The sequence below is a fragment of the Hippoglossus hippoglossus genome, chromosome 13 (assembly GCF_009819705.1).
Source record: "Hippoglossus hippoglossus isolate fHipHip1 chromosome 13, fHipHip1.pri, whole genome shotgun sequence".
In the NCBI taxonomy this organism is placed as follows: domain Eukaryota; kingdom Metazoa; phylum Chordata; class Actinopteri; order Pleuronectiformes; family Pleuronectidae; genus Hippoglossus; species Hippoglossus hippoglossus.
Genome location: NC_047163.1, coordinates 20,480,092 through 20,494,015, shown reverse-complemented (window position 1 = coordinate 20,494,015; position 13,924 = coordinate 20,480,092).

Below are 13,924 nucleotides of genomic sequence, written 5' to 3'. Positions count from 1 at the left end.
ATATGAAATGCCATTCACCTCCATTGCATTAAAAGAGAGACATTTCAAGAGTTGTTGTCAGTAGATAGACTTCTGAAACATAATGGACATCATACATTCCAAAGACTGAGAGCTGTCCCCTTGTCACTAATGTTGACAACAGTTCATTCTCTTTTAATTACAATCAATTACAACTCATGTAAGGATCCTTTATTCAGATGTTTTTGTCACTCAACAGTTAATACTAATCATACATGAACGTTGTTTACTTGTCCACCTATGAAATACACACATATACAGACAACTCCAACGCTGGCTCTGATCCCGTGTTGATGCACATTAGTTGCTGAATCTTCACCACTTTGTAAAGTTCAGAATGATTTTCTCGTTTTTCTTGGGAATGTAACACCCAATGCCTACAAACAAGATCCATTTGGTGTATTATTAATCTGATTCATAATGACATTGACTGATCAACTGATATTTTAATAGTTGACTTACCAACATCAGGTCTTATGATTGTGCCACTTGGAATAATGACCAATAACTCCCAGTATGTGTGGTCTTTTTTACTTCCAGCCACACCATTCACACTCTCCAGGAATGGGCCAAAGTTTGGATCCTGTGTGTAGGAAAACCTGCAGGACCAAACACAAGAACAAATTACATCCACTAAGAAAGTTTCCGTGAAATGAGCAAGTGCGTGGGCAACCACGGATGCATCTGATACTGACTCTGACCTTCAAATGATACTAATTAGGTTTTATCAGGTTCAAATTATCTTCTCAATTCTCAACCAGCTAAGTAGGTTCTTGGAACACAGACAGTCGAGAACATCGAGCTTAGATTAAGATCAAACTGAGCATGTCCAGAAGTATTTCAATCATCAAGGGTAAGCTGACAGAATTAGTGATTATACATTGTCAGCAAGAGAATTCTAGCAGTCTCTGAGAAGCCAGTGAAGAGCTCAGGTTGGTGGAGCAAGGAGAGCAGCACAGGAAGGACCCCGAAAGTGGGCGGTAGAGCACTGAAAGAACCACAGTTGAACATCTGGTGCAATCTGGGCTCCTACCACCTCTAATGTGTCCACCAACCCTATGTTAAACTCCAATTTCAAAGATGGAGAAACTAGAGACATTGATCAGATCATACATATGCTTGTTCTTCCCAGGTGCCTCAGAAGCCTGGTGCTCTATGGTAGAAAGTCCTTAAGTGACCCATAATGCAGTCTCTTTGAGGATTGCAAGTGCGACTAACAGAGGCCAGCTGATCTTGTGGTGGCCCAAGTTTTCCAAGAAATAGACTCCTGCTGAGGCAACGAGGCTTGCAAAGGCTGAGCTAAAACACAGATACATTTTGTGCTGGGTGCAGTAAGGTAGGAGCAGTACAGTACAGTACAGTACAGTACAGTACATCAGCATGGAACAAATCCATTTAGTCTCAGAAACGCAAGCCCTGAGGTAAGAAGAGGACAATGAAGAAGTGGAGAAAAAGAAGATCTCCTGCAAAGACCCAGCTGCCATCTCCCAAGACTCTCAGCCAGTGATACAGAGATTACCTCAAATGCCCTCTTTGCCTGACCTCAGCAACTCTATGAACGTGAAATAGTTCATTTTCATCTGCATGAACTGAACTTCGAACTAGTTCATTTTAAGTGTGAACTGGCACAACACTGAGTATAACTATATATAACTTTATAACTTTATAAGTTGTGCTATCAAATATGTTTTGCGGCTCCAGACGAATTGTATTCGGTGGAAGCTAAAACAGAAGCGGTTTGTCTGTAGTCTAACTTAGTTTGTCATGAATCTGGTTAAAAAAACTTTGCCACCACTTGACCAACCCATCTAATCTAGACAGTGTCTATATCTCAGGCTTAAGGGAGATCCAACATAACCGATCAGAATGAATGAAACAGTTTCAAGTTGTAGGCTCACTCTCAGATGACAGAGGTTGTTATGATCTTACTTAAAGTCTGTGTTGGAGTTCATGAGTCGATTCAGTGCACCCAGTAGAATCCCTCCGTTAGCCACAGAGGTGGTGTAGTCCAGCTGAGTGCCTCGTAAAGAGTTTCTCACCTGCACGTCAATGGGAACTGAATCCTTATCTGAATGACAGATGTAAAACAACAGGAGAAACTGTTAAAAGGATTTCTTGATATTCAATCTTCATAACAATCATTTGAAATAACATGTTCGAATTTTACAGCATACATGCAGTCAGAGTCCCAGGATGCAGCAGCAGCAGCAACAGCAGTGCTGCAGAATGGAGAGCAGGCTTCACCATCATCAAGGCTGTTGTGTCGTGGACGGAGCTGACTGAAAGCTGTCACAAACAGTCACTGTGTTTTATTCCCTCATCACTGTTTACATACTGACGTGGGCTGAAGTGTTTTCCTGATAATGTTTTGCAATTTTTTCTCAAATGTCACCTTGAGGTGATGTTATGAAATAATGTTTGCACTGGTAAATTCTGGTAACTGTACAATGAACAATGACTTGTAAATAAATTTTGCTGTCAAGGTGAGTTTACTAACTTACTCACTACTCACCTCGCTAGACTGGCATTCTCTAAAGACGTACTTATAACACATAAATGAAGCAACAACATTTTAATCATTAAAAGTCAAATTAATTAAAATGTTTATTTTGGATATCACATTAAAATGCTGTGGATATTAAATATCAACAATAAAGCAAACATAATATAATACTATATAATAATAACTGAACTTAACTGAACTATATACATTGGACATACATAAAAGTGTTAAATCTCTAGGCTGGGTCCAAACTACTGAACACGTGTGAAGATGTTCCCTCATTTTCTCATGCATTGACAGTCTTACCATGCTGGTATAGCAGAAAGGTTCAATGTTGTTCAACATATTACAAAGGCCAAAAGCAGATTTCTATCACATTTCAGTGTGTCGGGTCATTATTGCGATAATCTAAATGTTATAATTTGACATCGTATCCATTAGTACTTTGTTTTTGCTTTTTTTTCCTGAAGCTTTCAGGGGAAATCATGACCCTGCTTCACACCACACAGCTACATTCATCTGTACCACTGCAGCGCCATTTTACCAAGAAGGCTGGAATGGCATTTTGAAAATAGCTAATTTGAGCATTTTGTTTTTCTTTGTGAATGTGACAGATTATAAATCATGTGAACGGCTGAATTTAATTGGTTGTAACTGAGCCTTCTAGTGTCAGACTGTGAAGCATTTACCTATATTAGCTTAGCTTAGCCTTACTGCCCATTCTTAATAAAGGCTTTGGGTTTGCATAGTTATTAAAATCACATGTTAACTTTTTACATGTATACATGTATACATGTATACATGTATTTATTTTCATTTTAGTAATTTAAATGTTTTGGGGTTTTTTTGTGATAGAAACACAGATATACAGTGCCTTGCATAAGTATTCACCCCCCTTGGACTTTTCTACATTTTGTCATGGTATAACCACAGATTAAAATGTATTTCATTGTGATTTTATGTAATGGACCAACACAAAATAGTCCATCATTTGGAAGTGGGGGGGAAATATTACATGGATTTCAAAATTATTTACAAATAAAAATCGAGTGACTTATATGCACTCAAGTGTTGAGTGCATATGTATTCACCCCTTTACTGTGAAACCCCTAACAAAGATCTGGTGCGACCAATTGCATTCACAAGTCACATTTGCAAGTCACATAATTAGTAAATAGGGTCCACCTGTTTGCAATTTGGTCTCAGTATAAATACACCTGTTCTGTGAAGGCCTCAGAGTTTGTTAGAGATCATTACTGAACAAACAGCATCGTGAAGACCAAGGAGCTCACCAAACAGGTCAGGGATAAAGTTGTGGAGAAGTATGAAGCAGGGTTAGGTTAGAAAAACATATCCCAAGCTTTGAACATCTCACGGAGCACCATAAGATCCATCATCAGAAAATGGAAAGAATACGGCACAACCGCAAACCTACCAAGACAAGGCCGTCCACCCAAACTGACAAGCCAGACAAGGAGAAAATTAATCAGAGGAGCAACCAAGAGGCCCATGGTAACTCTGGAGGAGTTGCAAAGATCCACAGCTGAGGTGGGAGAATCTGTCCACAGGACAACTATTAGTCGTGTACTCCACAAATCTGGCCTTTATGGAAGAGTGGCAGGAAGAAAGCCGTTGTTGAAAGTGAACCATAAGAAATACCGTTTGGAGTTTGCCACAAGCCATGTGGGAGACACAGCAAACATGTGGAAGAAGGTGCTCTGGTCAGATGAGACCAAAATTGAACTTTTTGGCCTCAATGCAAAACGCTATGTGTGGCGGAAACCCAACACTGCCCATCACCCTGAGCACACCATCCCAACAGTGAAACATGGTGGTGGTAGCATAATGCTGTGGGGATGCTTCTCTTCAGCAGGTACAGGGAAACTGGTCAGAATTGAAGGAAAGATAGATGGAGCCAAATACAGGTTAATCCTTGAAGAAAATCTGATGCAGTCTGCAAAAGACTTGAGATTGGGACGGAGGTTCATCTTCCAGCAGGACAATGACCCTAAACATACAGCCAGAGCTACAATGGAATGGTTTAGATCAAAGCATGTTAATGTCTTAAAATGGCCCAGTCAAAGTCCAGACCTAAATCCAATTGAGAACCAAAGGTGTCGGCATGGCGAGGTGACCTTCGCCATGCCGACACCAGAGCCCCGCGTCTCCCTACCTGGGGGAACAGGCAGAGCACATGGACACACATACCTTAAATTGAAAGGGATAATATTACTAAGCGAGAGAAAACAGAAACCATGTTTATGGGTATGTTTATGTTTATAGGTGTGTGTGTGAGTGTGTGTGCATGTCTATCTATAGTTGTGAGGGTGTGTTAATTTGCAGTGCGTTGAGTTCTCTCAGCCACCGTATATTTATTTCCATTTGAGTAATTTAAATGTATTTTTAATGTGGCAACACAAGTTTCCTCTGGTCTCTTGTCAGGTGGTGAGGGTGGCTCGCTAACTGCTACAGTTGATGTGTTTGAAAATGTCCTTTGAGCCGCAGTTCTTCCTCAGGACAGACTGGACTCTACTGTGACTCGGTATCAAAAACTTGGGCTTACAGTTTTTCTCGATTGCTTAAGCACGATTTTGAAAACAGGGCCCGGTTTTTCAAAACACTACACACAATTAGCACAACCACACACCCAATTAGCAGAACACCTCAGATCCTTTGCCAAATGAAACACTCTTGTAAAAACTATACACTAATTTATAAAAAAACATATTTTGCTACCATATGAAACACACACGTTTCATATGACTTAATTCTGTTTGAACCAGTTACACACTGCTGTTGCTAACCTAAAACACTTTTAGCAATTCTACTTCTCAGTGATTAGAGTACTGTAAGTGAAGTACACAGAGAAAGTGCAAATATACAATAAATTCACCAAACACTACACAAGACCAAGGCTGCAGACTGATGAAAATATAATTTATTTCTCTCTATATACCCAAATCAGTCAACATATCAACATGGTTGATTTCCTCAGCATCCATCTGTAAAAGTCTCTGAAATACAGTGAAAGATAAGATTGTGTAGTTCAGCATAGATCTAGGTTACACTACATTTACATGTAAAAAGGTTACGTGTGCAGTATGCAACATCACAGTGCTAAAGTGAACAATACATATCTCCACATACTCATGCCGCATCTGTTTGACCCTCTCTGAATTCCGCTCAAAAGGCACTCGATAAAGTTGTTTCATTTGAACCTGATGTCTTTTCAGGATGCGTGCCAGTGTTGACTGAGAGACCTGATGGACATTATTGAAAATGGCATGGTCATCGAAAATGATGGCTTGAATTTCTCTGAGCCTGATAGCATTATTGGCCAAAACCATTTTTATGATCTCTCTCTCTTGTTCTTTTGTGAATATGGGCCCCCTTCCTCCTTGTCGTTCTCGACCCTCAATCCTATGTAGAACAAAATACATGTAACCTACTGTAAAATGTCACAGGAAGGGGCATCAAAAGTGCTGATATGGTGCATACAATAAGCAGCTGATTACTGTAACTGTAGACAGATTTTTTTTACCTGTTTCCTTGTCGAAATGTCCTAATGACAGATGCTACTGTATATCTGCTAAGATTTGGCTGAACTCTTAGTCCAGCCTCCCTCAGCATCAATCCGTGGTTCACAACATGGTCAACTAGTGTTGCACGAATTTCATTTGATAAATTTGGTCCTCTTCTTCTTTGAGCACGTTCTCCTCCTGCTTCAGTTCTTCCTCTTCCTCTTCCTCTTCCTCTTCCTCCGTGGATTCCCCCTCTCACCCTCACTCTTCTTCTTCTTCTTCTGACTCCTTTCATTTTGGTTGAAGACAGGTGAACTCACCTGCTGCATTTTTATAGTGTTTAAACCTGATTGGTGTGTCTTCAATTAAGCAATCATGTGTTTGCGCACCTGATGGCTGTGTTGAACCAATTGGCTCATAGGGGTGGGGGGGGGTCGGTAATTTGACAGTCAGTGCTTTGGAATTGCAAGGAAGTGACATTTTGAAATACTTCTGTGTCTAATGTATATAAGTGTGTTTAGTGTTTTGCAAATCACTGTGTGTATTGTTTTGCAAAAAGTGTGAAACTGACATTGTGCTTATAGTGGTGCAAATCTGGGTCCATGTTTTGCTCCTTGAGTGTAAGGTTTTGATAATTGTGTAATACTTTTGATTTTAGTGTTTATGCCATCGAAAAAAACTGTAAGGCCAAAGGAGGAAGTCAGGTGTATATCAGAAAATAGTTGGAGACTTTTTAAAGACTTGTTGAATCAACTTTACAGTGGCCCATTGAAAGATTTACTTGTGTGTTACTCTTGGGTTAAATCCGATTAAAAGCAGGTGACACTTCACAGGGGAGAAAACGACAGGAGACCAGCTTCCGCTGCTAGGATCGCATTATCTCCTGTCAAGTGCGGAGATACATGTTGCCCACGCACCAACAGCGATCGTTTGCTCATGCACATGCAGCCAGATACTCTTGGAAGGATGAGTTTGGAAACTAATTTGCTTTTGTATTTTCGCCTACAGTAAGAGACAGGGCTGGGCAATATGGCCAAAAAACTGTATCAAGATAAAAAAATATTATATCAGTCAAGATCGATAATTATCAAAATAAAGTTATTGCATTATTCATTTTAAAGACAAATTTTTGCTCCTCGGTGAAGGTTTTATTTTTAATCTCTTTTTTATAGGCAGAGAATGACAAACATTTTACAAATGTGAGTTAGAGCATTAACACCAATAATGTATTAAACCTCCTCACTTTGCTTACACATCAATATATCAATGTATATTGGACTAATGTTATATTGCTTATGATTACATTTTATTGCATCAACTATTGTTATTGTTTTATTGCCCATCACTCAAAACAAGCAAACAAAACGCCTGAGCAAATAACAGGAAATAGCAAAAACCTATCCACTGACAATTAAATGTTATATCAACAGATTATATTTTTGTTAGGTGAAGAGCTTTTAAATTCTGTGACTTTTACAATGTTTAAAATATAACACTCACCACTTCACATTCACCACTGTCCAGCTCCAGCTGCTGTGGGTCAACAAGGTTACCACATCCTGGCTTTTCTCAGTACATGTTATGGTTTCAGTCTCCTTATTTAACTTAATGAGCTCCTCAGGGAACAGCCAATGAGAAGAGACCAATTAGATGTTCGATGGCAGCACACAGGTTTTCTGCTCAGCCTGTGTCTTGTACTCTGAAGCAGGAGTTGCAGTTATCGACGTAGCTTTATGTTTAACTTCAAGTTTTCAGTCCTACGAAGCTGGTTTACTTTCCGGAGTAAATCACCATGGTTACTTGCTAAGCATTAACCTGCTCCAGATAACAGATCAATACCTGTCAACGACCAATCAGATGACTGGAAAACCCGAGTCATCGAGCTACAGGATCCTGACAGGGACAAAAGAGGTTGGTCTGTAGCAAAGTGAGAAATAATGTCAGCAGATATTTAATAGATGAGTGGAATCTTTCATAGAGAGCTTCTAATGAACAGGGGGAGAGTTTATCACAGTGTATAAATACATCACAACTGGTATAGCTTCATTTTAATTCAACAAAGACTTGTTGATTACCGACATAATAGCTGAGAGTGTTGATGTTTGTCATATTACAGATCCCAATAGCATGAGGAGAAATAAAAACTAATATGATAAATTATCCACACACAATATTTCCATTATAAATGAACATTTCAGTCAGACTGCCTCACTTCTCTCTGCTTTGGCAACAGAAACAGTCTGACATCACTTCAAAAAAAAAGTATCTGCATCAAACGCGTTCAGAATAGTTTGTATATGATCAGACAATAAACTGAAATACTCAGTTACGACCTTAAAGGGGACATAGCATGCAAATTCCACTTTGTTAGTGCTTCTACAGGTTAATGTGGGTATCTGGCATGTCTACCAACCCAAAAACTCTGGGGAAAAAACACTCGCGCGTTTTGTTATAGTTCCTCTAAGTCAGAAACGTCATGCTTGAGCGACTCGATTGCGCTTCCTGGGTTTTGTGTCGTAACAAGGAACTGGAAGTCTCCCTACATGGTCTTGGCCCACCCGTCCCCCGTCCCCCCACACTCGCTACGCCGGGTTTACACCGGAGGCAGCGAGGCTGCGAGGCAGCGCAGCGCCGTTCCCAAGCACGCAGCCGGGCTGTTCACACGGGACGAGCATTTCTCCGCTGGTCAGCCCGCGATTCACTCACATGTGGCATTTGTCTGGATCGTTGGGACTGGGAGGCTGCAGCAGCTGCTCGGGAGCGACCGCTCGCTCTCCCATGCGTGAGCTGGAATTTGTGTCAGCGCCACACAGCCAGCAGTGTGGAAGACTTCCGCAGTGTTCAGCGCTACTGTAACCCCCGAACCCCGACATTCAACGGGTACAACAACAAGCGGAGAAAGCAGAATCGCGGGCTGACCTTATATATACAGTCTATGGGGCTGACCAGCGCGGAGAAATGCTCGTCCCGTGTGAACAGCCAGGTGGCTGCGCGCTGGAGAACGGCGCTGCGCTGCCTCGCAGCGGTCTTCCACACAGCCAGCTGTGTGGAAGACTTCCGCAGTGTTCAGCTCTACTGTACGCCGGGTTACAGTAGTTACGCCGGGTTAACACCGGACGCGGAAGCGCCGCTGCGAGGCAGCGCAGCGCTGTTCTCAAGCGCGCAGCCGCCTGGCTGTTCACACGGGACGTGCATTTCTCCGCTGGTCAGCCCCATAGACAGTATATATAAGGTCAGCCCGCGATTCTGCTTTCTCCGCTTGTTGTTGTACCTGTTGAATGTCGGGGTTCGGGGGTAAATGATGGTCTTCATAGCCCCCCCCCCACCCCTCTCTTTCTCTCTCTGTCTGTCTGCTTGTGTGCTTGTAGTGGATGGGCAGAGGGGGACATTTAATTATGTGATTGGGAAAATTAAAACTCCAGGACAACAGAAGGGGAATACAAAGTATGGGATGCATATTTGATAATTTATATCATATAAAATATGTAATTTATATCGTTTAAAATCATGGGGGGAGAGGGGGGAGGGGGGAGCTGGCTCATTAGCATTTAAAGGAACAGGCACTCAAAACAGGTCGCTCTGTGGAGGGCTGTTTTATACAGGGTAAAAAGGGTGCTGTTTTATATGATCCTTGTGGTATTTTGACCAAAGTATGTTACAGACATTTCATTAAGACCCCAAGGAACCATATCAACTTGTGGTAAAATGGGCATGCTATGTCCCCTTTAATATAATTTTTTTAGCCTTATACTTTAAAGAAATTAATATCTACTTATTCTTCTCATTTTTTTGTTATTATTTACATTTCACTTGTTGAATGTCACTTTTGGATGTTGTTATTACAAACTCTACAGGCAGGTATCAGCATTTCTTCTTATATGTTAATAAGAGCTTTATTCATGGTTCTGATGATGTCGCTTAAGGACTCTGCCTGATCTGCATGACCATGCTTGTAACTGGATAAGAAAACCCAGAGTTAACTGAGACAGTTAATAACCAGCTTTGTAGTACAGATTATCAGGACGGTTGATGTTACGTTAAATGAAGCTCAATAATGAATTTTCCTTCACAGGTTATGACCTGATCTGAGGAAGATTAATGGACCCTATTTTGTGTATATCAGCTGTCGCCTTGTCACTAATGTTGACAACAGTTCATTCTCTTTTAATTACAATCAATTACAACTCATGTAAGGATCCTTTATTCAGATGTTTTTGTCACTCAACAGTCAATACTAATCATACATGAACGTTGTTTACTTGTCCACCTATGAAATACACACATATACAGACAACTCCAACGCTGGCTCTGATCCCGTGTTGATGCACATTAGTTGCTGAATCTTCACCAACTTGTAAAGTTCAGAAGGATTTTCTCGTTTATGCTGGGAATGTAACACCCAATGCCTACAAACAAGATCCATTTGGTGTATTATTAATCTGATTCATAATCACATTGACTGATCAACTGATATTTTAATAGTTGACTTACCAACATCAGTAGGTATGATTGTGCCATTTGGAATAATGACCAATAACTCCCAGTATGTGTGGTCTTTTTTACTTCCAGCCACACCATTCACACTCTCCAGGAATGGGCCAAAGTTTGGATCCTGTGTGTAGGAAAACCTGCAGGACCAAACACAAGAACAAATTACATCCACTAAGAAAGTTTCCGTGAAATGAGCAAGAGTGTGGGCAACCACGGATGCATCTGATACTGACTCTGACCTTCAAATGTTACTAATTAGCTTTTATCAGGTTCAAATTATCTTCTCAATTCTCAACCAGCTAAGTAGGTTCTTGGAACACAGACAGTCGAGAACATCGAGCTTAGATTAAGATCAAACTGAGCATGTCCAGAAGTATTTCAATCATCAAGGGTAAGCTGACAGAATTAGTGATTATACATTGTCAGCAAGAGAATTCTAGCAGTCTCTGAGAAGCCAGTGAAGAGCTCAGGTTGGTGGAGCAAGGAGAGCAGCACAGGAAGGACCCCGAAAGTGGGCGGTAGAGCACTGAAAGAACCACAGTTGAACCTCTGGTGCAATCTGGGCTCCTACCACCTCTAATGTGTCCACCAACCCTATGTTAAACTCCAATTTCAAAGATGGAGAAACTAGAGACATTGATCAGATCATACATATGCTTGTTCTTCCCAGGTGCCTCAGAAGCCTGGTGCTCTATGGTAGAAAGTCCTTAAGTGACCCATAATGCAGTCTCTTTGAGGATTGCAAGTGCGACTAACAGAGGCCAGCTGATCTTGTGTTGGCCCAAGTTTTCCAAGAAATCTCCTGCTGAGGCAACGAGGCTTGCAAAGGCTGAGCTAAAACACAGATACATTTTGTGCTGGGTGCAGTAAGGTAGGAGCAGTACAGTACAGTACAGTACAGTACAGTACCAGTACATCAGCAACTCTATGAACGTGAACTAGTTCATTTTCATCTGCATGAACTGAACTTCGAACTAGTTCATTTTAAGTGTGAACTGGCACAACACTGAGTATAACTATATATAAAACTTTATAAGTTGTGCTGTCAAATATGTTTTGCGGCTCCAGACGAATTGTATTTGGTGGAAGAGGGGGCAAAATGGCTCTTTAGATAGTAAAGGTTGCCGACCCCTGGGTTAAACTAATAGTGAGTTGTTATGGAGAAGCTAAAACAGAAGCTGTTTGTCTGTAGTCTAACTTAGTTTGTCATGAATCTGGTTAAAAAAACTTTGCCACCACTTGACCAACCTATCTAATCTAGACAGTGTCTATATCTCAGGCTTAAGGGAGATCCAACATAACCGATCATAATTCAAGTTGTAGGCTCACTCTCAGATGACAGAGGTTGTTATGATCTTACTTAAAGTTTGCGCTGGAGTTCATGAGTCGATTCAGTGCACCCAGTAGAATCCCTCCGTTAGCCACAGAAGTGTTGTAGTTCAGCTGAGAGGCGCCTAGTAAAGAGTTTCTCACCTGCACGCCAATGGGAACTGAATTATTATCTGAAAGACAGATGAAAAACAACAGGAGAAACTGTTAAAAGGATTTCTTGATATTCAATCTTCACAACAATCATTTGAAATAACATGTTCGAATTTTACAGCATACATGCAGTCAGAGTCCCAGGATGCAGCAGCAGCAGCAACAGCAGTGCTGCAGAATGGAGAGCAGGCTTCACCATCATCAAGGCTGTTGTGTCGTGGACGGAGCTGACTGAAAGCTGTCACAAACAGTCACTGTGTTTTATTCCCTCATCACTGTTTACATACTGACGTGGGCTGAAGTGTTTTCCCGAAAATGTTTTGCAATGTTTTCTCAAATGTCACCTTGAGGTGATGTTATGAAATACTGGTCAATTCTGGTAACTGTACAATGAACAATGACTTGCAAATAAATTGTACTGTCAAGGTGAGTTTACTAACTTACTCACTACTCACCTCACTAGACTGGCATTCTCTAAAGGCGTACTTATGCACAGATGCATGAAATAATTTTGTGAATGAATTTGAACACATGGATATTAAATATCAACAAGAAAGCAAACATAATATAATACTATATAATAATAACTGAACTTGTAATAATATAGAATTAAAATAATGGTCAGACCACTGACCGCTAAGTTCCAAATTTGCAAACTGTACCACTAAAGACACTTCTTCAACACTGTGAAATGAAATGAAAGCATTTCTGCAAGTTCCACTGTGATCAAAATGATTTCATTTAGCTTCACTTCTTTTTGGTGCTCTGGTTCTGCTCTGGAGGTTATACATACATGCATATATACATTGGACATACATAAAAGTGTTACATTTCTTGGCTGGGTCCTAACTACTGAACACGTGTGAAGATGTTCCCTCATGTTCTCATGCATTGACAGTCTTAGCATGCTGGTATAGCAGAAAGATTCAATGTTGTTCAACATATTAAAAAGGCCGAAAGCAGATTTCTACCTGCCTTCTAGTGTCAGACTGTGAAGCATTTACCAATCTTAGCTTAGCCTTACTGCCCATTCTTAACAAAGGCTTTGGGTTTGCATAGTTTAAAATCACATGTTTACTTTTTTTTGTATGTTACTCTTATTTCTCAAGCTGTGGTCTGAAGTGAGAAATGTGAAGCGGAGAGACGAATATATATGTTACAAAAACAACGAAAACAAAAATAAATAAATAATAATAATGATAATAATAGAATAAAAATGAAAAAAGATGATTAAGTAAATACATACATACACCCTATAATAAACCTGAACATAAACATGTTTATGTTTATAGGTGTGTGTTTGAGTTCTCTCGGCCACCGTATATTTATTTCCATTTGCAACACAAGTTTCCTCTGGTCTCCTGTCAGGTGGTGAGGGTGGCTCGCTAAGTGCTACAGTTGATGTGTTTGAAAATGTCCTTTGAGCCGCAGTTCTTCCTCAGGACAGACTGGACTCTACTGTGACTCGGTATCAAAAACTTGGGATGAGATGGGCCAGGGTTCTCTCATTAGCATGCAAACTTTATTAGAAGCAGAGGAGTGATAGAAATAGAAACATAACAAGTGTTAACATTGGTGTTTCTTTGGAGACAGCTCATGGAGAGTGAAGGAATGAAGTTTGATGCTTTGAAGTGAACAAGCTGATACACTGAATATGTGTCTTGAAGTTCTTTGCTTAGTAAACAGAACCTTTTTTAAAATCATCTTTACATCCCCATCCTATGACCCAGTCACTGTGTGTGTGTGTGTGTGTGTGTGTGTGTGTGTGTGTGTGTGTGTGTGTGTGTGTGTGTGTGTGTGTGTGTGTGTGTGTGTGTGTGTGTGTGTGTGTGTGTGTGTGTGTTTGACACCAGGTGTGTACACTGGAAAATGTCTCCCCTGGAAAATGTCTCCCCTTGTCAAATGTCAG